We start from the raw sequence: 27,634 nt of genomic DNA on the forward strand, positions 1-27,634 counted from the left end.
AGGTTCAGTAAATCAACAACCTCAACATAAGTGAAACAGTTTAAACTCAATATGTTCCTGCAGGAAGCGGGTGGGAAACTCAAAATGAGCTTACACACATTACAAAATCAGTCTTTTATTCCTTCTCCCTGCCACAAAGTCTTTCCCCCATCTCCCCAATGTCTAATGTGATTAGTTAACATTCTTTTCTGTTTCTCCTACAACATATACCCCTTAATATGTCCTCCCTCCCACTACATACATTGAATGGCCATTAAAATGAACCTTAGAGCCTCCTGGGGAGATATTAGTGTTTATGAAGCAATTAAGCATGCACATTTTGGCTAAGCAGAGACTCGAATTAGATAATGTATTTTTAAAAAATTTTGTGAACATTAAAATTGTTTTTTTTTTTTTTTGATTTGGTAATTCAATTATATAAACTAAAGCTATTAATTATTTATAATGGCAGCAATCATTATTAAGACTCAAAAATTCTCTTGAATTAAAATGAAAATATCCTAGGTATGTTCTAGAAAAGTTCCTTTTAAACCAATTGAAACCTAGTTTTCCCTAGCTGACACCATCTCTTTCATCCCCAGCATTGGGCATGTCTAACCTCATTGTCTTTACTTCCATCAGCTTTCAATGAATTCACATTCAGAAATCCCAACATACTTCTAGACCCAAATGCCAACTGGGAACCTTTGCCCTGTTCACCATCAATCTAATGATCCAAGGCCATCCTTATGAAGTTATCAATGCTGCCAAGGAAGAGTGGGAAAAGCTGCTGCTAAGCAGGAGGAGAAAAACCCAAGTATAGTGAAGTATGAAGATTGTGGAATCAAAGGTGAGGATCTCTGTAAGTATAAATTTCTCCAACCTTGAACTTCAGGTAAGAAATTGAACAAGACCCTAATATTTCAATAATTACCTCACATACTTGCAATGTTCTCTGGGAACAGATTTCTTGGGGGGCTTCTAGAAGTAGCCTTCCTTTCAGTTCAGGGTAATAATCACCTCAAATGTAGCCAGCTGTTAAAGTCCAGTCCTTTATTGTCTCTTCCAAAATAGCCCGGTTAGCTTTCTTAGAGATCTATCTCTCTCCTTGGTTCTGAGAGCTCTTGCCGCTAGTCCTTTGCCTCTGTCAACTTCAACCTCTAGCTCCCTCTGAATCCAAAGCCTCCAACCAGCACAAAGGTGTAAGTTGGAATGAATCTGACTCCTCCTCCGAGAGTGGGCTTCTGATTTGTGAATCTCCCTAAGTCAATCCTAATTGAGGCTCCTAGGTTATATATGCTCTCTAAAAGTGTGAACTCAAATGTGTGAACTAAGTACATAAGCATTGTCTCTATCAATTCCAGTAACTTAGCACCTTGTTTCAAGTTCTGGCCTATAACATCTCCCGCTTTCTTAGAACATAAAGTGGTCATGACCTTCCTGACTTCTCAAGGAGGTGAGAACCCCCGAAAAGGTGATCACGCCTTCCCTGACTGCTCAAGAAAGGAGTGAAAACATCATAAAAAGGAGGTGGTCACACCCTCCCTGACTTCTCAGGAAGGGAGATGAAAACACCAAAGAAAATGGGAAATCAAATCATATTAGTGGGTTCCTGAAGGGGCTCAATTGAAACAGGTATGAAACAAGGTGTACATAAATTCATCACTATGGGAGGTATTACACACAATTACATAAACACATAGTAACATAACACAGGCTAGTAATGATGTAACAAATAACATGAATCAATATGAGAAATTATACATGTCCATAAGTCCTAGAAATAGTCCAAGGAATCTATTGTTCATTAGTTCATATGCCAGGAATCCAATAATTCCTGTAAGTTTTGAAGTCCTGCAATAGTCTCATCAACAATTTTTCATCTCAATAAATCCAATGATTCCTGCTGCTTTTCAAGTCTTGCAACAGTCTTTATCAACAATTTTTCATTTCAAGGAATCCAATGATTCCTGCTGGTTTTCAAGTCCTGCAACAATCTTATCTTGTGTTAGAGAATCCAATGATTCCTGCAGATTTTGTTTTTAGGTCTTCTCCTTTATTTCCAGATTTTGTAATGTTCTCTTCTGGCCCATAACACATACTCATGTGTGACCCTAGTACATGCTTGGAAATAATAATAGCATTTACCTCCCAGGATGGTTGTGAGGGTCACATAACTTGGCATGGTGCCTGGCACATAGTGTTATCTAAGTTTATTATTATTGTATGCTTTTCTAAAGTCTACAAGCTTCATCAGACTGCTAAAGGGGGCCACAACATAAAAGAACAACCCTTGAACTAAATGATTGTTTATATCTCTTCCAACTCTTAAATCTACTGAAACAATCTTATTTCATATAAGTAATAAAATCCACTGCCCAAGATCACAAGCTGGAAAATTACTAGAGATGTATTATTCAATCTTAAATACTCTTTCCAAAGAGAAAGATAGTGGAAAGAACACAACCTTTTCTGAAGTCCCAGTTTCTTAAATCTCTAAAATGAGAGGATTGAACTAAATGGCTCCTCTGGGTCCTTCCAACTTTCACTCTGATACCATAAAATAAGTTCAGAATCATCACAATTTTAGTTAAAAATGATGGGTAAGAGGATATCTAGTCCAGCCCATAACGACTCTACAATAATATACCCAGTAAGTGACTGAAAAGGAGTTCATTTTCTACCTACCATCTAGGAGAGGGGGTGGGGGAAAGGAGGGGAAAAGTTGGAGCAGAAGGTTTCACAAGGGTCAATGTTGAAAAACTACCCATGCATATGTTTTGTAAATAAAAAGCTACTGAAAAAAAAGTAGTTCATTTTTTAGCTACAGCAAAATTTGCTATTTAGAACTTCCACCCATTATCTTTTGTTCAGCCTAGAGGAACCAAACAGCAAAGTTTCTCTTCTATTTAATATTCCTTCAAACAAGGATATATCTCTTCCCCTGAGCCTTTCATCAATTCTCATATGGCACAAACTTGAGGCTTCTTCCAATTTCAACTACCTTTTCCAGAATACTGTCTAGATTAGCAACGTCCTGAATAAAATGTAGTGCTCCAAAATGGAACATTATAATCTAGTTGTAGTTTGATCAGGAAAGACTACAGAGTAATTTCATATCACTCTTTTCCTAGAAGATATGTCTTTAAAGACAGAGTTTAAGACAGCTTTTTGAGCTGTCCTGTCCACTATAACATTCAATTGTTTTTCAACTCTTGTCTTCTCATGTCTCTACCACTTTATATTTGTATAGTCACCATATACATTTATATTTTATCTGATTTCATTTTACTTTATCTGGCCAAATATTCCAGTTGCTCAACAGCAATGGAACTCTCATTGACCTCTGTATTAACTATCCTTGATAGCTAAATCACCTGCAAATTTGGGATGCTATCAATGCCTTTATCCAAATCACAAACCAAGAAGGATAGTTATGAATTTTCCAAGATTACATTTGTCCTTTTGCTCCTTTGTGTGTTCCTATAGGCTATTGTACAGACTGGGAACATATTTCTTCAGCATTCTCTCTCTGAAACCATTCCTTCAAGGACCAAGAAAAGCATCTCTTCTCGATGAAAAAATTCCTGTTCTGTTTCTCAGAGTAATTTTATTCTCCTCAAATTTTGAAGTAACCCCTTTGCCAAATCTTTCCTTTACCCATATCACATTTTATCTAGGGAAAGCACAATATAGTGGAAACAGTATTAGAACAGAAGCCATAAGAGACTATAATTAAAATCTCATTTCTGCTAATAATTAGCATTTAAGGTATTAGTAAATTTTTTATTAATCTTTCTGAATCTTGATATACTATTCTATAAAATGAAGACAATAATACCAAACTGGGTTGTAAAAGTCAAATAAAAAAATACCTACATAGTGCTATATAAATGTCAGATGTCATTACAACGTTGTATCATACCCATTTGTACAGTTTTTTTCTCTTCCATTAAATTAAAATTGTCTAGAGGGAAAAGATTAAAAGTTTTTCAGGATCTAGTGAATGCTTAATAAATGTTGCTTGAATTTCTGTTCAGTGAATCCTAGTTTTATTGCTAATTCATCATAACTTCAAAATAGATTATTTTGGGTCTATCTCGCTCACCCCAAAGAGCATAGCTAGAATAATAGATATGTATTTATAGAATATAAGTATCTATAAGAATAGAACAAATTGCATGAAATAATATAGAGGGGGGAAAACACTTTCAGATAAACAAATTCTGAATGACAAACAATAACAAACAAGATACACTAAAAAATAAATCACAAAAACCCTTTAAGCAAACATCCAATATGAGAAATGGCACCATCATCATCATCATCATTTGTTTTACCCCACTTGTTTTTATTAAGTCAGATTTTGACTTTTGATAATTCCAGAAGCACCAGCAACTTGATTATTAAAACAAAATTTAAACTTAAATCTTTAATATTTCAAAATTTACATCTGAGATAAATCTTAAGCAAAACTGAATTTTTCTATTAATCCCTTACAAAAACCAATAACCTTCACCTATTAGCACCTGGAGATTTTGCTTTGCTAATAAGTCTAATATGGTAGTGTAGATTCCCTACCTGAAAGCCAGTTATTCCCAATATTCACATATAGTTTATCTATATGTGAATATTTTACTGTCTAATGTAAATAGATACTCTTGTGTTAAGGATACAAAACGATTTAAAAGCATTATTTAATTCAGAATAGGTTTTATGCATCAGATATTACTGACAGTTGCATTATCATGTGAGGAGCTATAAAATATTAAAGTTGGGTACATAATCTCAAAAAGATGAGGAAACAGCATCGAACCTGAAATTATTACAACTCAATTTGTGTCCTATCACTTTTAATTTTGTAATACTGGGCAAATCACTTGACCTTTCCGAGTCCTGGTTTCCGCAACTGTAAGAACTGTAACATTCTATAAGAGAGCAGAAAACCAAAGTAAAACAAACACCAACTTATTTTATTGTGAAGGCCCACTTACTCCAGTATTTGCTGAATGGTAGTAAAAAAAAAAAAAAGAGAGAGAGAGAGAGAGATGTAAAAGACTTTGCATACTTACTATGTGTAAGCCATTATCTTTTTAAAAAGAGTTGTGGCCAGCACCTAACAATTATTAGATAAAATTAAAAAGACTCTATGCAGAACAATGCTAACTATAATAAGTTTATTAAGATAAAACTTTAGGAGCCTATAGCATCCTAAAATAGTGCTTGCTGATACAAGTAAAAAAAATAATTACTGTTGAACAATAGCTGATTGAAGCGAATAAGGCATTAGAATTTATAGGTTCACAAGGTAGTATGCTAATTTTCAGAGAAGAAAACAAACTTGGTTGGGTAATTTATGATCTAATTGGGGAGATAAGCCATACTAAGGATAGGGTATCTTTTACTACTTTGTCTTGTTAAATGCCCTATGAAATGACATATAATAAGTGCTATAAGAGTTCATGGTAGGCAAAAATCACTTCTGGCTTCAGTGGTTAGGGATGCACATACATAGAATTTGAGCTAGATTTTGAAAGGGTTAGGATTTCATTAACTAGAAACTGCATAGTAACTGCTAGTCTTGAAGTTAAGAGATCTATGTTCAAATCCCTACTCTGAACTCAGCAGCGAGTCATCAAGGCCAAATCACATCACTTCATTTAGCCTTAGTGTCCTTACTTGTGAAATGGGAAATATATTTATAATATTTCATGGAGTTGTGAAAAAACTGTAAATCTTGAAGCACTATATAAGTGGAAGTTATAATTCTGCTTTAATGGAACAAAAAAGGAAAGGGAAAGAAACACTGCAGGAATTAGAAAAATAGTATTCCTATAGCAGGGAGTTGGGAAAAACAAGACCTTGTCTGGGCTGAGTAAACTTAATCTTATCAGAGTAGAAAGTTTTCTTGATTGGAACTATGGAAAGGGAGGTTTGTGCTCTGTATAATGGAATGGCTAGGAAAAACCTACTAAAAGAAGCAACAATAACAAAATGATGCTATAGCAAATCTGAGTTTGAGGTCTGCTATTCTTTAAAATGTATGTGACAGCTGATGAGGATAAGGACTTTATTTTATTAATGTAAATCCCCTAGGACACAGTACATAATTAAGTATTTAATAGATAGCTAATCAAGAATAGAGCAGAGAAAATGGAGTCAGGAAGACCTTGGTTAGAAAGAACAGTTAGTAGTAATATAACTTTGGGCAAATCACAATCTCTCACTGACTCATTTGGATTCTATTCTCTAAGGTCCTTTACAACTTTATATCTATGTAAAGTGATAGTTGTAAAGTCTATAAAACAAGAAATACCAACAAGTCTGTTATTATATCAAATTGCCAAGTGTCCTGGGAGAATTTGCTTCCTAAGAGCAAGGAATATGTTTATCTTTGAACTCCCAACATTTTCATTACTTTTTATCAACATATTCATTGTAGCTACCTATAAATTATGTTGTGACAAATGAAAATATTCTGCTCATAATGAAAGTGATATGCAAATATTTTGAAGGAAAATTAAAAACATTTGTATTGCCATGAAAATTTTTATAGGTTTTTGTAAATTTACAAGTTTAAGCACTTTAAACCAAATTGTGATCAAGCAAAATCTTAACATTTCAGCTTTTGCCTCAAGAGTTGTTTGTTAAAAGATGTATGCTATATTACTCAACATTTTGAGTTTGAAGGCTAGGAACAAACAAGGGACATTTAGACTCTAAAACTAAAAACAATTCTCTAGGATAGTACAGCTAGGTAATTCTGAGTAATGAATTATAACCTTGGAGAAAGACTAAATTAAATGCAATCAGAAAATTTTTGGCTTTTTCCTGTACTTGTTTTGCTGCTGCCTTTCTTTAGTATACTACTTTGTCATTCAACAATCTAGCAAAATTGAAGAACATGATTTCAATACTAATATGTTTAGCTTTACTTCAGGATTGTGGTAATATTATCATCCATTATTCCAAAAGCCTGATATAACATTTATAGCAGGTTTAAGTCCCAATTATATAGGCAAGACATTAAGCTAACATGTCAAAACTTAAAATTTGGTCTGTATGTATGCACAATATATCACATATCCTGAAGGAACATGCTCTAGAGGTACTCTGATTAACAACTAGAATAACTTTGGCATTCTCATCAAAACAAATGCATTTTTGACAAAGTGGCAAGTTTTGTAGTGTATATGCCCTGATCTCCATTTAAACCAAATCCACATATCTAGCTCTTTTTTCCCCAAAGTTATATCTGAAATAAAGAAAATAAGAATTGGAATGGGGAAATTGTGTATCATGAGAGCGATCACAAATCAACTCTTACTATATGAAAAAAAATGCTCTAGAGAAAGGTATATTCAACTCTTTTCTTGCCATTTATGCTAGTAATTGGTTTAAAAAATTCCAACTTGTAATTGTTCATAACTACAAATGCAGCATAGCATAAAATAATCATTGAAAATTTAAATTGTTTTGTATTTTTGTGTTTGCTGATATAATTCCAAAAAATTTTACAATATATTTTGATATATTCTTGTAACTGTCACAATTTTATAATTTGAGGTTGATTTAATAGAATTTTTTCCAAAGGAAATATATTTTTGGAAAGGCACTAGTTATTCTCTGACAAACTAGATCAAGAATCAAGGTTTGAACTTTAATTCCATCTCTGTCATTAACTAAATTTGATAACCGTGGTTAAACTTTTTTTTTTTTTTGGGGGGGGTTGGTCTCAGTTTAAAATGAAAGAACTGGATTAGGTGATTTCTGCAGTAAATTCTATAAAATTAAGTTAAGACATCTGTAATGTGTTTTTTCCATAAGTTTCCTTGCCTTATTCTACCTAATTTTCCGATGAATTAAAATTAAATGTTATAATTATTTTTCTATTTACTTTTCCATATTTTTTTTGAAATAAGAAGAAAAAAGATCAGTCAATATGTCATCAATCTCTTTCTTTTCTCCTTTATTCTATAATCTCTAATGATTCTGTGATCTTTCTCAGCAAGGTTAAATCTTCTCCCCAACCCTTGATCCCATTCCCTCCAAAAGATCACCCCTGTAACCTTTATCTTCTCTATTTGTTGGCTCCTTTCATCTTGCTTATAAAGGGCATAAATCTTTTAAATATGGAATAACATCCTTCCAAGACTCTACTAGTAATCTTATTTTTCCCATTTCATAGTCAAAATCTTTAGGAACAAGGAAAAGGCTGTTGGCACTTTCCGCTTACACTTCCTCTTCTCTCACTTAAATTCCTAGCTCCTGACCTTGTTTACTTAATTGAAACTTTCTCCAAGATTTTGTTATATCAGATGGCCTTTTCTCAGTCCTCATCCTTGTGACCTCAACATCATGTGATACTAATAACCACCCTTTCCTGGATACTTTCTCCTCAGTCCTGCTTGATTCTCTTACTGCTCCTTAGTTTTTTTGTTGGCTTGTGGTCTGTGTCATATCCCCCAAGTATGGGTCTGTAGCCCCACGGGTATGTCCAGGGCCTCTTCTATTACCTCCACAACTTTCATGTTTACCATCTTTATAAAGTGATTCGTAGATCTACATATACAGGGCTCCTGAGCATTAATGGTGCACATATCATTGGAAATTACTGAATATTTTGAACAGGATGTCCCATGGCTATTTCAAGTTCAACATTTCAAACACTTAAATCATTAGCTTACCCCCAAAACTCACCATCTTCTTATTTCCCTATCTGTCAAGGGCACTAAGTAACCTTTCATTTATCCAGGTTCACTCAGTATAGTTGTCAAATGCCTTGCTCTTTCTCACATGTAGCTAATCAGTTGCAAATTATGTAACTTGTGCCTTCACAATCTTTCTAGTAGTTGTCCTAGTCCACTCCAGTTAAGGCTCCCATCACTTTTTAATTGGATTACTTCAGTCACCTAATTAAGTGTGCTTACCTCAAATCTCCCCCTTCTCCAATCCATTTTCCCTAAAACTGCCATTATTTCTCACAAGTTCAGGATTATGTCATACCCCTACCCAATAAATTCCAATGGTTTCCTATTGCCTACTTAGGATCAAATAAAAATGTTTCTATTTAGCTTTTAAAACCCATTGAACCTGGTCCAACATATCTTTTCCAAGTTTATTACCCATTATTTCCATTTCTGTACTCAGTCTAGCCGAACTGGACTTCTTGTTTCTCACACATGACAGCCCACCTGGAGGCTCTGAGACTGTACTGGCTATTCCCCATCACTGGAATGTAGTTTTTATCCACTTTCTATCTTTTATAATATTTCTAAATTATGCTCAAGTGCCACCCTCTCCCTAAAAATCTTTTATGAATACTCTAATTATTAGCATATCCTCACCCCTGTTGCCTTGTGCCAATTTTGTGTATTTTTATTTCCTTGAATCCTAGAATGTTCCTTTATAACAAGGGACTGTGCCATTTTTATCTTTGTATCACAGTAAGTATTTATTATAATTTACAAGGAATGTTCATTATAAACAATCTTTGCAAAATAACTTGAACTTTATGGACATTCAATATGTAATACACACAAAACTGAATAAATGATTACAAATAATAATAAGGATGAGTAACTATGAATTTAAGTTATGGCTCCTAAATACAGTAGAGGATCAAGTTTCATTTTGTCATCAGTGTCCAATATTTTTCAGTGAATTCTGGAAGGAGATGAAGTACGTAAAAAAGGAAAGGTAAATGCATACTATATAGCAAGTATAGCTACTTTTAGAAAAGCAACTTGTATATCTGCTAAAAAGAATAGTATTCCCTCCCTCCCCAAATTAAGTCCTACCAGCACTGGTAAAATTAAAAATCCACCCAAAAAAGTGCTACTGAATTTAATATTTATTGAATCACTATACTACATAGACTGAAAAATGAAGTTTATTCCATGGAACTTAATTTAATAATATACTTTAGAATTTGATTAGTTTCATACAAAATGGCCCTAGTAAGATGGGGGAAAAAAATACCGTTTCCTTGCGAAAGCTTATGAAAAGCATAAAATTGAAATAATCTGGTATTTTAGTTCCAGCTCTGAGATTAACTAGCTGCATTTCTGAACAAGTTAATTAATTTTCTTAAGTGGATTTCTTTATCACTAAAATAAAGGGAACTGAACTAAATTACCTAAAAGGTGCCACCTCACTTTTATTAATCTATTACAGGTATGGCAATGGTATTTCCTTTTATTAACAAAGTGTTCCACAATTTTTAAGGTACTTTCAGCTACATTATCTCAGTACAAAATAAATCTGAAGTGGTAATATTCTTTTACAAATGACATTAAATGGAGCCCAAAAGGATGAGAGATTTGCCTAGGAATGAGAACTCAATTCAAACTTCAATGGATTCTTTCCACTATATCAGAATGATTATATTCATATACATTGATCATTGAATAAGAATTAAATAGGATATGTCTTACTACTTCCATTTTAAAGATAGAAAAACAAGTAATTGTTAGTTATTGTTATGTTATTTGTAATTGTAATTAAGTTATTTTATGTATAAAGTCAAAGCTATTTGTGTTATAGCCAGAACTAAAAACCCAGGATTCTCACCTGGCTGTAGAGGTTTCTATACTGTGTTCAATAATCTAAGAGTGGATAATATTATTAAAAATTTATTTTATCTTACTAATTACCTTAATAGCATAGCTGGCTTTAAATGCATAATGAATAGAAAGAGGAAGGGTCCAAAATCATATTCAGTATAAAGAAAGGGTCAATTTAAAAGAGCTTGGCTATAGAGAACCATAAAGTTAATCCACACAGATAATTTAATTGATTTTTCTATACATTTATTGCTAATAAAGTATAGGCTAGGGAAGTGACATGGAGAAATGAAGTAAAAAAAAAAGTTGGAGTATAAAAATTTTATATATTCTGTATTTTAACCAGGAAACTGAGGAAATCTTTTAATCTATAGGGGCTCTTGGTAGTTTAGCGTCATTATTTTATTAATAATGATACTGTTCACCTCTCACAAATGAAGACAAGATTAAGCTAATAAAAGCATTTGAGTTTTAGAAATTCAAAACAGAAAAAAATTTCTACTCAGAGAATCCCATTTGTACTGGATATCAAAGTGTGTAATAATACTTTCCCAAACTGACCAAAATGAAAATTGAAATATATATGGACATTATGTCAAGTACATTTAATTGCTGAAGTTAAAAGTTTTCTAATCCAGTATTGTGAATTTTGAACTGAAATTTACACATGTATTTCCATTTTATTCTAGGCATATATCAGAAATTTAAGGAGTATTAGATCTGACTTATCAACTTATAATATTAAACATTACCTAAATGTTTTACATGTGAGTGGTAATAATTTTGCCAGCTAAAAAAAAATTTTTTTTTACTAGTCTATAGTAATATGCGTGTGATAAAACAAATGAAGTTAACTTTTTTTTAGGGGGTTAGCTATTAGTTTCTAACAGTTATTTTGATTATGTGAAGAAAAGTAACAAAAATCTTGATTATATAGACACTGAAAAAGCTTTTGACAAAATTCAACACTTATTCCTATTAAAAATATTTGAAAGCATAGGTATAAATAAATTTCTCCTTAAAATTATGAGAAATATTTATCTAAAATCACCAGCGGGCATTATCTATAATGGAATAGGCTAGAAGTCCTCCCAACAAAATGAAAAAATGATCCTATTTATCATTCAGTATTGCACTACTAGCAGTAGCAATAAGAGAAAAAATCCAAGAAATCAAAATGGGCAATAAAGTAAATAAAACTATTCTCTTTTTACAGATTATATGATGGTAAACTTGGAAAAGAGATTTAATTAAAAAGTTTAATTGAAACAATTTTAGCAAAGTGGTAGGATATAAGATAAACCCACATAAGTTATTCTGACTGAATAATTATACAAAGCCAAAATAACTTTGCTTGGACATTTTTGTACTATTAATGAAATGGTATATTAATTTATAGTAGACATTATAATTTTACAGAAATTTTTACAGAAAATTCTCTTCATTGGTTTCTTGACTTTTAAAAAAATCAGCAGAAAACAATGTAGCATTTCATAGGACAGAATTAGCACCAGGTTAGAGTTCCAGCTCCAGCAGCTATTAATGTAAGCCACTTAATGGTATATAGTCTAAGTATCTGAAATTCTAACTTCATTTCCAGATCAAAATTCATTAAAATGGGGAAACAGCACTTTCAATTTTGTGCACACACACACACACACACACACACACACACACACACACACACATTGTTTTTCTCATTAGAATGTAAACAAGAAAAACCAAACCAAAACAACTTTTCACTGTCATTGTATCCCCTAGCATTTCACAAAGGGCCCAGAACTTAAATGTTTGTTGATTGTTTACTTCACATGATTTTTTATAAAGAAAGCATTTTGTAAAAATATATAGCAACATACAAAACTGAAACAATGTTATAGGTTCTATAGCAAGAAATATATACTATTAGAGTCAAGAAGGCATATCTAAGCATATGAAATAGGACAAAATTTATTTCACTGGGATCTGAATTCAGGTTCTCCGACTTCTGAGTCAGTTCTCCTTACATTGTACCATGTAGTAGGATTGGTCAATAGCTGGCAGAATTAAGAAGAATAACTTGAGTCAATAAAATAGCTGTATCCCAATATCTTCATTCTTAAAACAGGTTTTCCCTCTAAGAATCTTTTTATTCCCTATCATATTACCTCTAAATGCCTTTATAGAAAGACATGTATGAACAAATAAGGTAAAATCTGCACAATGACCATAATAATTAAGCATCTAAGTGTGTGCCAAAAATGATGTAGCATCTGGAGAAGCTTACATCCATACATACAATGCAAATAAACAGCACTTTGATAGTTACTCTTGTCTTGTCCCCAGAAAACAGATGCTGAAATAGAAGACCTCAGGAACTGCATTCTATGTCATTTGCATATGTGTGGTTCTTTTCTGTGTCTTCCAATCTTCCACAGGCTGAAGTGCAAGAATCACTGATAGACCTGAATCCGCTCAGATTGGCCCTTTGATTTGGGCTGATCCATCCATCCTTAGGCCACTTGGAGGTTGTGTCCAGTTTTTCTTATCCCTGGGGAATTCACCATGTCAAATTTAGTAGGGACATCTGATTGGCTGAGTCCCACTGAAGCTTAGATTCCTGAGATCAAAACATTTACCAGCTTTTGGTACCTATTGTATCTATCGTAGTTGACCTCAAGAAGTTTGGTCATGAAGGGCAGAAGAAATACAGCATGATAATTAGCAGACAGAAGGATCGAGTAAGGGTTTTCTAAGAATAGGGTAGTCAAGGGTATGTTTGTAGGCAGTAGGTAAGGAACCAGTCAAGAGAGAAATGAAAAATAAGTGAGAGTGGATGGGAATTGAATGGTGGATAAAGGGAATTGGATTCAATGTAACTGGGATGTGTGTTTATGACAAGCATATATTGAACACTGAATAGCACCATTCTTTTTCTTAGAGGAGAATGGAGATAAGGCAAGAGGCACTAATGGAAGGCATACAGTAAGATGGGATTCACATTTCCTCTTCCCTAAGGCTGAAGAGCAGGCAGAAGATGATACAGCAAAATGAAATCCTGCTTTTTAAAGACTCTACTGTCGCAAAGATAAAGGCCCCAGGTCAGAAAGGTCACCCCTCTTTGAATCCAGCAGCTCTCCTCACAGAGGATGCCAAACATTATGTTGGCAGGAGGCAGAAGTTGTCCCTCACTAGTGCAAATGTAAATCAGACCCCAGGCCATGCCACCTCCTCTAGGATACAAGTGGCAGGAGATGGAAGGCTGTTTTTCTCACCAATAGCTGCAGGTTAGATAGATGCAGCAGGAAATGGAGCTCTCTAGAATGGGGGAAAAGATGGAAGTTAAGGGACCCTTGCTGCCTTCCTCCAGGGAAACACCATCAGGAAATATGAAGGATTACTTGCTGGGGGAGAAGGAGGTGAGGGGAAGGGAGGAAAAAAATTTGGAACACAAGGTTTTTCAAGGGTGAATGTTGAAAATTATCTATGCATGTTTTGAAAATAAAAAGCTTTACTAATAAAATAAAACAAACATAAGAGGAAGTCCAAGATTCTTTTCTCACTACACCACATCTAAGTCTACAACATAAGCATTTTAGAGAGTTGTCTGAGGCTCAAAGAGGTTAAGCAACTTATTCTTGGTCACGTAGTAGTTAAGTACCAAAAGTAAGACTTTAACACTGTTTGGTCTTCCTAAAGCCAAGTCTGGTATTCCATCTATTAGGTCACACCATTTCTAGAGATAACTGTTACTTATTTGAAAGTAGTATTCTTTTAAGACTACAAATAGAGCTGAATGAACAATTTCAGTATTATAAATATAGCTTAAATTAAATTAAGACAGCATATAAATGTGAATTATTATGATTAAACAATAGATAATATTTAATAGATAATAAAAATAGATCTTTTAAAACTACTCATATTATCAACAGGTAAGAACAGTAACTTCAGTCTAAATCAGTTTTGTTTTTTCCCAGCTACAGTTACATTGTCACAGTTAAAATTGAACACTAACAAAAAGGCACATCACTTAACTCCTGAAATAAAATTGCTGAAATACATAGTAGAGAAGTAAAGCATAAACTAGGAGACAAAAAGACCTCAGTTCTAGCTTTACCTCCACTACCATCTAGAGTTTTAGCCTCTGGTACAATCTTTTACCTCTTCTGAACCCATTTAAAAAATTCATGCTAGGGTAAAATATCAGCTCATCTAACTTTAAGATTATGAACTCAAATGACATGCCAAAGTTTCTTTAAAAGGCAGTCATGGGGTATATAACACTGCACCTTAGGTCACACTTAGTTGATATATGGATTAGTTTCATTGACTGGCTCCTTTTCCCACAAAAGAATTACACAAATACAAAGTATTACTCTATGAGTTCAACCGTGCTTTTGGGTTTTTTAAGAATAAGAATTTCTGGCCTGGAGAGACTTACACGAACTGATGCTGAGTGAAATGAGCAGGACCAGGAGATCATTATATACTTCAACAACAATACTAGATGATGACCAGTTCTGATGGATCAGGCCATCCTCAGCAACGAGATCAACCAAATCATTTCTAATGGAGCAGTAATGAACTGAACTAGCTATACCCAGAAAAAAGAACTCTGGGAGATGACTAAAAACCATTACATTGAATTCCCAATCCCTATATTTATGCACACCTGCATTTTTGATTTCCTTCACAAGCTAATTGTACAATAATTCAGAGTCTGATTCTTTTTGTACAGCAAAATAACGGTTTGGTCATGTATACTTATTGTGTATCTAACTTATATTTTAATATATTTAACATCTACTGGTCATCCTGCCATTTAGGGGAGGGGGTGGGGGGGGGTAAGAGGTGAAAAATTGGAACAAGAGGTTTGGCAATTGTTAATGCTGTAAAGTTACCCATGTATATATCCTGTAAATAAAAGGCTATTAAATAAAAAAAAAAAAAAAAAGAATAAGAATTTCTATTTTTACCTTTGGGAACAACTTTCAAAACTTGATGAAAGTTCTCTTCCTAAAAAATAATTTAATCTAACTTTCTCACTCATCTGCCTTTTCTCAAATATCAATCCAATGTAAGGATTACTGTATCCTCTAATTCTAAAATGCAGTTATTGTAGTCTAATGGTGTTACTTCCTAGTCCTAAGGATATACATTTAGAACTAGGTTATAAGAAATAGTGGCAGATTTCACTTTAATGGTCGAAATAGTTCTAACTATTGAATTTAAGTTCTCAAATGAATTTTGTTTTGTCTTTTAAAAAGTAGCTGTCAGCCATCTGTACCCAGAGAGTGGATCACAACATAATGTTTTCACTTTTTTTGTGTTGTTTGCTTCCATTTGTTTTTATTTTTTGTTTTTTCTTTCTTTTTTGACCTCATTTTTCTTGAAGTGCAGGTTTAACATATATTGATTACTTGCTGGAGGGGTGGTGAGGGGAAGGGAGGAAAAAAATTTGGAACACAAGGTTTTGCAAGGGTGAACGTTGGAAATTATCTATGCATGTTTTGAAAATAAAAAGCTTTAATAATAAAATAAAACAAACATATAATATAAGTCGGTCCCTATATTCAACCTATATTGGATTACTTGCTGTGTAGGAGAGTGGGGGTGGAGGAAAGAGAGAAAAATTTGGAAAACGAGGTTTTTCAAGGATAATTGTTGAAAACTATCTTTGCATTATATTTTGAAAATAAAAAGCTATTATTAAAACATTTTAAAAAGAAAGAAACTCCCTGTGATAGGACCAATACTACAAGATTTCCTATCATCTATCCTTTAATCTTTTAGGAGCTGAAAAAATTGCATATGAAGCTATGGAACTATTATATTCTGATTTCTGTAAAAATAAATTGTGAATTACCAAAAAAGGTATATTGGGACAGTTAGGTGGCACAGTAGAGAACACTGGCCCCCAGATCAGGAGGACCCAAGTTCAAATTTAGCTCCAGACACACACTAGCTACAGATGTGACAGTGGGAAATAACAACTGGCTTTAAAAAATGTGTTCTTACTTTCACTTATGATCAAACATTGCTTATTTAATTTTTAAATTAAAATCCAAGTTGGACAATGGTAAAAGATGTTATCTGAATTTCTAAAATTTATTATGGGATAATGATGTTCAAAAATAAGAAAACCAAGTGTTAATGTTTCTAGGTGAAATCATAAATATATAAATATAAAGCATAGGACTAAAAATTACCGGACTGTTCAATTAAATACCACTACATTTACCTGAAACAGAAAGACTAGTCTTTTTTTTTTTTTTTTTTTTAAAGCTAGGCCAGTTTCTAACACTAAGCATCAATGCCATTACTACATAAGTAACAAAGTAGCTGGCAGAAGCAAACAGAAAAAAAAAATTAAATACTAGGAATATGGAATAGTAGTCCCAATATTTGATTTTGAATGCCATGTATACTACAGATTTATAGCAGTTAACAGAAAAATACTTTATTTTTTGATACAGGTAGGCAAAAACTAATATTATGATTCTGTGGCAATGACAATATGAAAGAAAACAAAAGACAAGAATATCTATGGCAAACTTCTTTAGAGGAACTTTTATATACTTAATCTCTATGATCATGCCTGTCAGGAGTACTTATGAAACAAATGTTGATCCATTCATCTCATTAGGATAACTAAGTCCCCTTTATAAATTAAGTGAAGCCAGTTCCACCACCTACCAAAAAGAGCCCTGGACTGCTTCGACCCGTGAAAATAACATTTAAATATAGTGGAAAGTCTATTAAAATATTTGTGTTTGTAGATTTGTTACAAAGTCAAAATAACAATGTGCTTTAAAAAAAAAAAAATCACCTGTAGTATAGAGTATCATCTGAAATAAAAATCCCTAAGAGATTATCAATCAAAACAAATATACATACAAAACTAAGAGATTATGAATTTTCAACACATATAATTTAGTGTACCCAGCATTAAGGTAGTTGTACAGGACTTAGAGCTGAAAGAGACATTAGCAATTAACTCATTCTATTTTAAAAATAAGTAAATTAAGGCCTCAGATGGTTCTGTGTGAATTCCTCATGGCCACACAACTACTAAGAATGACATGTGAATTCAAGTCTTCTGTCAACAAAATCAGTGCACTAACACACATTTTACAAATGGGAACATACTACATTCTCGTTTCTCAGATAAGTTATTCATAAAAATCATTAAATGCAAAAAGGAAGTAAAGATAGGGAAGAAATTTTTCTCTCTTCCCCCTAACCCCGCTTCCCTACAAAGATACAACTTTTTATACCCTAATTTAAAAAAAAAATGTCAGATTGCTAAAGTAAAATATAAATAAATAGCTTTTGTTTCTTGAGTCACATGCATCATATGACATAGCTGGATTTCCAAGAAAAATAACTGGATGAAAAAACTTTGCATACAATAGAGCTTTAGATATATTTTTTTAAAAGTTAAAGTTTCAGTCTGTTTGGGAACCAAAGTTGAAAACCACAATAATTTCTTTTTCTGAAACACAAATATTGGTAAAACACTAAGAAATCTGAGATGCAAAGCATCTAAATCTAAAGAATTTTCCTTAAATATAAAAATGCTAAGAAACTGTTTAAGGTACTTTTTACGACAATATTTCTTACCAAGACAGGAGTTAAGTATTATGTGCTATATGCCACAATAAAAGAAAGAAAAAAAATCCCACAAAAAGTTAGCCAAAAAAAACTAACTAGTTTAGGAAACCAATTCTGCTTACCTTAGTCTGAATTTGAATGGAAAAAAAAAGGTGATACTCCAAAATTCCCATGTATAACCTTTTTATTTCCAGAAAATCAATTGACTTAGAGCTTTCTGATTCAAAGTTTTTATAGATGGGTTCCTTTACAAGATATAATGCCTAAAAATCCAGATGTGTATGTTGCTGTAAGTAAAAGACAGTTTTAGAAACATAAGTTCCTAATCTTGTTATCTTGTGGCATACAACTAACTGTAATAGGCATTATAAGAGCCCACATGAGGGCAGGATCTGAATCTTACTTTTTAGATAATCAAAAGGTTATTTCAAAAGTGCAAACAAATAATTTTCTAAGAACAATCATATACTTATTGTTAGCTGGATGTGTACTTATGATACATATCATATATAAATTACAAATGAGTAAATTTTAGCTAGTAATAGGAAGGAAAAAATGCTCCAACATGAAATTATAATTGGGATATGGGCAGATAAAATTGATTTTTTTCTGTAGCTGTGGTTTAATTTATAAAATCAACAAGAGAAATAAGGTATATTTAAGAACAATAAAGTTATTCTCTACCTATTCAAATTATCTATAACATTCCACAACATTCAGAACTAATTAAAAGTTAGGATGGCACAATGATTAAAAAATCAGTTGGAGCTGAAGAAAAATCAGCTCCCCCCCCAATCTCCTACATATGTATTATCCCAATAATAAAATTAAAATTGTCTACTTAAGTTGACTATCATGTTATTACTACTAAATTTTACTTAAGTGATATAGATATAACATTCTATTAGTTCTGTCAAACTTTAAATTAAAAACAAACCAAAAAACACAAAAAAACCAACTATTTGAAAATCCAAAACTTGAGATTTAAATAAATTTGCCATTTGAATACTTCCAATTAAAATAGTTCCACCTCCCTATCCTTTTATGCTTTTAAAAAAGCATCCTTTTTAAAAGTATTTGAGAGGAAGCGATTAAATCATTTCAATTCAGCACTAGTAACTGTAACTGCATATTCAAATGTCAGTGAATCCCAAGAACTGCAAAATTAAGAATCTGCATATCACTGGACCTACAAGAAAAATTACCTAAAAGCAATAAAATGCTTATACCTTGGAATCTGTTTAGTTTCTACAAGGATTGAAAAAGTATTATCATTTGCTGGTCAAGCAGTACAATGTTTCTATATTATAATGGTTTATGAGCAATTTCTTCATCAAGTTTCCCTTTAATAATAAACCAATACTGGAATAAACTGTTCCAAAGATGGCACACAGGACATGGAATTTTAAACACACATTTATATGTATATAAGTATTTGGGGGAGGGAGAAAAGTGGAGATTACTGTCATATTTTAAAGTAGCATTTTGAGATTAAGAAGCACTTACATTGTCATTTGATCTTCACAAGCCTGTGAGATAGGTTTGCAGATATTATCTGTTTTATAAATGAGGAAACTGAGGCTTCAAGGTTGTGATTTGTAAAAGGTAAAGTTACCACAGCTTTTGTTAAGTCTAGAATTTTAGCTATAGATCACGATGCTCATTAATTATATCAATGCTTAACAAATGTAGTTTTATATTTAACATGTATTGGTCAACCTGCCATCTAGGGGAGGGGGTGGAGGAAAGGAGGGGAAAAATTGGAACAAAAGGTTTGGCAATTGTCAATGCTATAAAATTACCCATGTATATAACTACTAAACAAAAAGCTATAATGATTTTTAAAAAGTAGTTTTATCTTGAAAAACAAAATGCCTTTAGTCAAGTTTGATAGTTCCTCCAAATTAAGACTTAAGATACATTTTTTTCACCAGATAAATAAGTCTAAGGAAGATAATTTTAAAATCGAGAAACTAAGATCTATGTAGAAAAATTTTCATTTCAGCCAGTCAGAAATATTATAAATTTAAAACATAATTAAAGTTTCCAGGCAAATTAACTTAACGGTGTGAATTTTGCTAACTGAAAGGGATCACATCCAAAGCAACCATCCCCTCCCAAGTAATTTCCGCTATTTAAAAGTGCAAATAAACTTAAAAAGACTCTTCCCCCCCCCCCCCCCCCCCCCCGCCGCTTCCAATTAAGAGAAACAAAAAAAAAAAAATGTGTAAATAAAAATTGCTTTTTATTCCACGATGGAACGTATGTTCTACATATAGAAAATGCAAAATAAAACAACAATGTGTGAAGAAACATTGCCTTTTATTCCAAGATGTGCTGTAGTGAGAATACGGAAGTATCCAATTAAGAAAACAAATATGGGTTGACAAAAGTTACTTTTTACTCCACGAAGGTTTCTGTGCTATCAGGGGAAATAAAACGCTATTAAAAAAAAACAAAAAACACACAACAACCACCACCCACAACTTCAGGGGTATACTAAGTAGCTACCACTTCTGACAGTTACATTTTTTCAAGAACATGAATGGGGGGGGGGGGAGGGTGTCAAAGGAACGTGGAGAAATCACAACGTGTTTGGAAGAAACAATGATGTCCATTACCCCAAAAATGTTTGGTTTTTTTTTTTTTAAAGATGAGTTTCAGAATGAAACGGTGCAAGTGACTTTTACCCTAAAAAGGGTTAAATCCGAAACTACCGAGGCTTCCTTTTTACAAGTTGTTTTTTTTTTTTAAACGACTAAAAAGAGTTTCTCGATTGTTTAAAAAAAAAAAAAAAAAAAGACTTAGGTCAGTGAACACCGGGCTTGTTTCCCCCTCCTCCTTTGCCCTCTTCTTAAAAAGGAGGGAAAGTCAGCTAAAACGAACTGCAACATTAACCCTCATCACAACTGCGCAGGAAAAAAAAAAAAAACCCTCCAATTTTCCCAAAGGAGTTACAGGGTAAGAAAAAAAAGTGCAGCAATAAAAATACGATACGAAAAATGCCTTTGGTTTGGAACTTTATTGCACAAAAGAGCAAAGAAAGAGAAAGACAGCAGATTAAACGTTGCCTTTTTTTTTTTTGCACCCCCCAAGTGGCGTGGTAGAGGGGTTTTTTCAGGAAGCAAACCCCATCGCCAACACTTTCTGCCCCCCCAAACTTCCTTTTCCTCACTCTTGCAAAAAAAAAAATTAATAAGGATAAAAATAACAAAAACTCCCGGGCCAGAAACTGCTTCTTTTACTGACCCGGCGGTGCCGGGAGAACCTGGCCAGGAGCGCTCGGGGCGGAGGACGGAGGGGGAGGGGAGGGGAGCGGGGGAGGGGGGCGCGCCGGGGGGGAGGGGGGCTCGGCGGTGGTTTCCCGCACATTCCCCCCCCCCCCACAGCGGGAGAAGCAGGGCTCCGGCTCCCCGCCGCGGGAGCCCCTCACCCTTCGGTGGCGCGTCGGGGACGCGGGGACACGGGGGTCCCGCTCCTGCCGCCCCCCTCCTCCGGCGCGCCCCTCCCCGGGCGCCCCCGGCCCCCCGCCCGCCCGCTTGCCCCCCGCCAGGAGCGCCGCCGCTGGCTGCAGGCAGAGTCGCTGCCGCCCCGGCTGCCGCTGGCTCCAGTCCGCCGCCATTATTCTTTGTTCGCTGAGAGCGGCGGCGATGTGGTCGGGCTCGGGCGGAGGCTCCATCTTTAACGCGGCCCCTCCTGCGAGGGGAAGGCCCCGAGCGCGGGTGTCCGGCGCCTCCCCGTCCCCCCTCCGTCCCCCCGGCTCTCTCGGGCTCCTGCCTCCTCCTCCTGCTCCTCTTACCGGTGGTACAGGCTCCTCCGTCACTGCTTTCGTTCGCGGCCCGGATCTCGCTGGAGTTTTATTCTCTCCCCCACGTAACACACCGCGTCAAACTACACCTCCGCCGCGTCACTCACCAACACTCCGCTTCTCCCAGCCGCCCGGGCCACAGGCAGCAGCAGCCGCCGCCGACTGAGGAGCCGCAGCCAGGGAGCCAGCCAGCGCCGCCCAGTGCCGAGTGCGCAGCGGCGGCCGCGCACGGAAACGCCCGAACCCGGCCGGAGGCGCCCGAATGGCCCCGCCTCGCGGCTCCAGAGGCGGAACTTGCCGAGCGATTTCGGAGCCCCCGCGCCGGGCCGAAGCAGCTTAGACCGGGCACGGGAGGCGGGAAGGAGCTTGCGGCTTTGACGGGGCCTAACCCTTGGGCTCTGCTTGCCAGGGAGGGGAAATAAGGTTTGCTGGTCACTCAGCGGGCCAAGAAAAGGGCAGGAAGGAGGAGTTCCTCCGAGTTGTGGCTTAGTGAGGCAACTCTGCCTCTCAGTCTCTTCCCAAGAGGAAAAGCGGCGGACTCTAGGGCCGTTCTGGCCGCAACTGACCCCGGCGGAGGGACACGGATGCCTGGGAACAGCGCTCTCCGCCGGGACCCGCGAACATTCAAAAGCCGAGCTGCGCTGACAGCGGCTGGAGTGAGGTGCGTCGGGGGGAAGTTTGCATCCTCGGCTAAAGCGGAGATGCGGCCGGTGCGCATCCTGTGAGACACGTGCTCCCCCCTCCCCCCGTCTGACTGGCATTTCCCCTCCCCCCCACGCGTCTAATTTCCTGGTAGTGGAACCAGGTAAATTTCACCGACATCCTCGCTCTGGGAGCCATCCTGGGCCATCTGAGCATCCCTTCTGGGATGGACGAGGCTTGTCCGCCAGCTGGGCTGGACCCGGGGCGAGCAGACAGCCTTTCTCCGACCGGGCCGAGGTGATGATGGTCCAACTTGTGGGAGGGCGAAGTTGCCTTCGTGGTAGAAACTCTTTAAATGGTGGATCCCGGCATTTAGTTTAGCCTTATCCTCTAGAGGACTCGAATCACCGTGAAGTAACTGACTTCCGGATGTAATTTTCCAACAATTAATGGCTCTTTCCCCCCCCCTTCCCACCGCTTGAAATCCCTGCTTTCCTTTAAAACTGGAACTCCTACCATCTTCAGCACAAGCTGCCCCGCATCTTGTATCCCCGAATTCAGCTATCAGCTGCTCACGCCTAGGCTCCCAAATTTACATTTTGTTTATATTCTTTAATATGGCTGACTCCCACATTTATCGGGAGGATGTGTGTGTGTAAGGGAGACCAGAATAAACTTATTCCGATTTTTCTGCTACCATGAGATATCTCAGTTCTAACCAGAAGGAGGTTGCTGCCAGAAAATGCTCTCCAGGTATATTTTACTTGCTGCCTTATATGTTGTTAATCTAAGGCAGTTTCATCTACTGGTCATCCTGCCATCTAGGGGAGGGGGTGGGGAGTAAGAGGGGAAAAATTGGAACAAAAGGTTTGGCAATTGTCAATGCTGTAAAGTTACTCATACATATAACCTGTAAATAAAAGGCTATTAAATAAAAAAAAAAAATCTAAGGCAGTTTCTTTTTTTTTTTAATTTTCTATGCCTCAGTTTCTTCATCTGTAATTTATTTATTTATTTTTATTTTATTTAATAGCCTTTTATTTACAGGTTATATGCATGGGTAACTTTACAGCATTAACAATTGCCAAACCTCTTGTTCCAATTTTTCACCTCTTACCCCCCCACCCCCTTCCCTAGATGGCAGGATGACCAGTAGATGTTAAATACATTAAAATATAAATTAGATACACAATAAGTATACATGACCAAACCGTTATTTTGCTGTACAAAAAGAATCAGACTCTGAAATAATTGTACAATTAGCTTGTGAAGGAAATAAAAAATGCAGGTGTGCATAAATATAGGGATTTGGAATTCAATGTAATGGTTTTTAGTCATCTCCCAGAGTTCTTTCTCTGGGTGTAGCTGGTTCAGTTCATTACTGCTCCATTGGAAATGATTTGGTTGATCTCGTTGCTGAGGATGGCCTGGTCCATCAGAACTGGTCATCATATAGTATTGTTGTTGAAGTATATAACCCTAAATTCGCGCTGCTCATTTCACTCAGCATCAGTTCGTGTAAGTCTCTCCAGGCCTTTCTGAAATCATCCTGTTGGTCATTTCTTACAGAACAGTAATATTCCATAATATTCATATACCACAATTTATTCAGCCATTCTCCAACTGATGGATATCCATTCAGTTTCCAGTTTTTAGTCTAAGGCAGTTTCTTAAACTGGGTCGAGATCCGATATGGAATATTGTCACTGAATGTGAAAGTCCAGAAAAAAAAATGGCATTATAAAGGGTATAAAATAGTCTGCCAAGATTTAATTCTTTATGTAGAAATAAGCCTATCCATCTCACTAATATGCAAATTTGCTTTCATCTTTAATGTTAAAATTATATGTATATGTATACCAAAAATTGTTTTGAAATAAATTTCTTTGTGATTTATTATCACTAAATGTTTTAATTGTAAGCCTGTTTTATATACTGATATACCCAGAGTTGAGTAAAAGTTTATAAGGTGAAAAAGAGTCAAAAGTGGAAAAACTTTAAGAAGCCCTGGTCTAAGGAATGTACTTTTCAGAGTGAAGCTATTTCTTAAGGGGGAAAGCCCCAAACTTTATATCCTCGGCTTGACTTCCTTCCATCCAAATACCAGTTTCACCATAGACATACCACATCTGTAGGAGTTCATAGCAAAACAAAAATTAGAAAACCTATTGAAGGAGCTCTCCCATTGGGAGGTATGCCAGTTCAACCAGGGGAAAGAGTCCTAGATTTCCCAAAAAGAAATTCACTGAAATCTTCAGTGTAGCTAATGGTGAATGTAGACATGATCACTAGCTTACAAGTAGGCTTCTTCCTAAGAGCCCTTTTCTCCCTTCAGCAACCTGAAGTGGGATGGGCTTCATCTTTTTTCTTAAAGTTGGAAGCCTGAAGATCCCTAGAGATTCAATAGATCAGCTACTTTCTCCTATTCCACGGTGGGATTTTGATCTCTTCCGAAGAGAATTCCATGCCAATGGGCTTCAAGCTCAGATTTTGTGTGTGTGTGGTGTGTGTCCGTGCTCAGAATGTAAACTTCTTTAGACCAGCAACAGCTTCATTATTCACTTTTGCCGCAAAGGCAGCAAAGTGGTGATCCCAGTGGTAGATCTGACATCAGATAGGCTTGAGTTCAAATACTGTCTTAGGCACTTAATGAATTAGTAGGGATAAGACCTAGCTGAGATAAGCATAGCTTCTACCCTCATATTTGTGAGAATCAAACAATTATTTGCAGAGCCCTTTGTAAACCTTGAAGTGCTATATAAATATTAGTTATTATTGTTGTTATATTTCCAGAACTATGAGTTGTCTCCACTCTTGTAGGTGCTTAATAAATGCTTGTGAATTGATATTCTGTAAAATGAGGGTGTCCCTAAGAATCCTTTCCACTCTTGCATTGTAAAACTTTTCTAAGGAATGGTTTGCATCCTCTAAACCTATTTGCTTCTCACCCTTTTCAGCCAACTTTCCTAAAATTGGCCTTACCACCCTATTCACTCTTCACCTTTTATTCTTACCATTGTACTGAAATTATTCCCAAAGACATTTGGGAATCTAGTAGTTTTTTCTCAGTTATTACTTAGAAGTTATGACACTGAAAACCTTGCAATTCTCTCTTTTGGCCTCCAGGACAATGCATTCCTGATTCTTTTTCTAATTCTCCAACTGCACCCCTCATTCATTTGTATTCTTTGTTCCTTCAGTCTTCTGAGATTATTCTTATAGTCTCAGATCCTTTGCTCTCTTCTTTATACTATCTTCTGAGAGGAATCTTTCCAATATCTTTTAAATATCTTTACAATCTGACCCTACCCAATTCATTCTTCCAGCCTTATACATTATTCACCTTCCCTTATTCTCCAGACCAACCAAATTGACTGTTTAATCATTTCTTCCACTCAACACTCCATCAACTTTTGCACAGACTATCTCTCCATATCTTGAAGGCATTTTTCACCCTCATCCCTTCCTCTTATAATCTTGTTTCATCCAATTTGAGAGTGGCCTTCTCTCTTAAGAACTTTAGAATAGATTGTATGACATAGGAAACACTGGCATAGGACTGCCCAACATGGTGTCCCCTTATCAGAGAAGGTGCTGTGCTCCGTGAGCAAAGTAGTATTAAATTAAACCAAAAGAAATGTGAGATGCGCAAAATTAGAAAAACTACCCCAAATTTTGGGAGGGTATTGTGTTTTTTTGTTTTAAAACAGTTGGGATTAATTACTTACCTATGGTCAAGTAAGTGTTAAGTGTCTGAGGCTGAGTTTGAACTCACTCAAGTCCTCCTAACTTGAGGGCAGGTACGCTATCCATTGCACAATTTAGCTACCACCTTCTTCCCCGACCCCCAGTTGTTCATAGGAACCATTTATGTCAGATATGGCAGAGTGTTCCCATCTCATATTGGTCTGATCAGCCAGAGTTAGACACACTGTAGCTCAATTATAACATAATAATGTCATTTTGGTCCTCTTCGAGAAGGAAGGACAATCAACCAATGAATGAACCAAGTACCACTTTCTATGTGAAGCCTTTTTTTAACTTTCAAATTACTACTGCTTTCCTCCTTCAAATTATCTGTATATGTATTTTATATGTACAAATACTCATGAGTGCATGTGAATGCACATGTATACACAGGTACATACCTACACACACATATATATTTATTCTCTCATCCCTGTACCAATAGTATGTTAAATTCTAAGGGCATGGACTACCAGGTATATAGTCAAGCTCTTAATAAATGCTTGTTGATTGATTTATAATATCCCCAATGCCAAATACCAAGTACTTTAATGTTTGATGATTGATTAAAAGCTTATCCAAGATCATGGTTTCAATCATTTCCTCCCTACTGGTCACTTCCAAAAACCTATCACTAGACCTATGTCATCTGATCATTAGGTCCCATCTTCAAGTCCCTGTTCTGAGGGATGAAAAAGACCCATACCCAAAATGACTACTCAGATCACTCAGTAGAAAGCAGAAAAGTTGTTTATTAAAACCTCCGGAGGATGAGCCTTCCCATCGCAAGATAAGAAAGAGAAAGCTCATGGTAGAAGGACTAAAACAGTGGTAAAGATACACAGCTTTTATACAAGAGATTACATCACAAGTAAGGGAGCATTGAGAAGGGGAGGGGGAGGCATCTAATTGGTTATTGCTATTTGGAGAGATTGGAATGGAAGGTTCTTGTTTCCCCTAAATCACCTGATTTCTAAGAAAGAGAAAATCAGGCTTTCAGGTTTAATCAAGCAGATAATGGTCAAGCTAATAGACCATATATCGATAAATGCCAAATACTGATAAATGTCATCAGCTCAGGTTAAGTAAATATGTTTCTAGCTGGCTAAGGCTCAAGTAAATATAGGCCTTCACATATTATACATGTAATAGAGGAAACACAGAAATAATGAAAATAAAATGCAGAAAAAGAATTCATACATTCCTGTAAGTTCTTCACCTTATCTCTCCATTCCACACACTGTAAACTCTTTCTTGGATGTTACAATCATATTTCAAATCCAATATATTAAAAACT

General features: G+C 35.8%; 1 protein-coding gene across 3 annotated transcripts in view; it reads right to left on the bottom strand.

Annotated features, from left to right (window-relative positions):
* Positions 1-22,535, bottom strand: part of CREB1 (cAMP responsive element binding protein 1) — an 85,462-nt gene extending 62,927 nt beyond the window's left edge. For all 3 annotated transcript variants that reach the window (XM_031958202.1, XM_003765979.4, XM_023500651.2), the window contains exon 1: positions 21,940-22,535. The gene's annotated coding sequence lies outside the window, so the exon portion shown is untranslated. The remainder of the gene's footprint in view (positions 1-21,939) is intronic.
* Positions 22,536-27,634: the final 5,099 nt, after the last annotated feature.

The sequence above is a fragment of the Sarcophilus harrisii genome, chromosome 3 (assembly GCF_902635505.1).
Source record: "Sarcophilus harrisii chromosome 3, mSarHar1.11, whole genome shotgun sequence".
Taxonomy (NCBI): domain Eukaryota; kingdom Metazoa; phylum Chordata; class Mammalia; order Dasyuromorphia; family Dasyuridae; genus Sarcophilus; species Sarcophilus harrisii.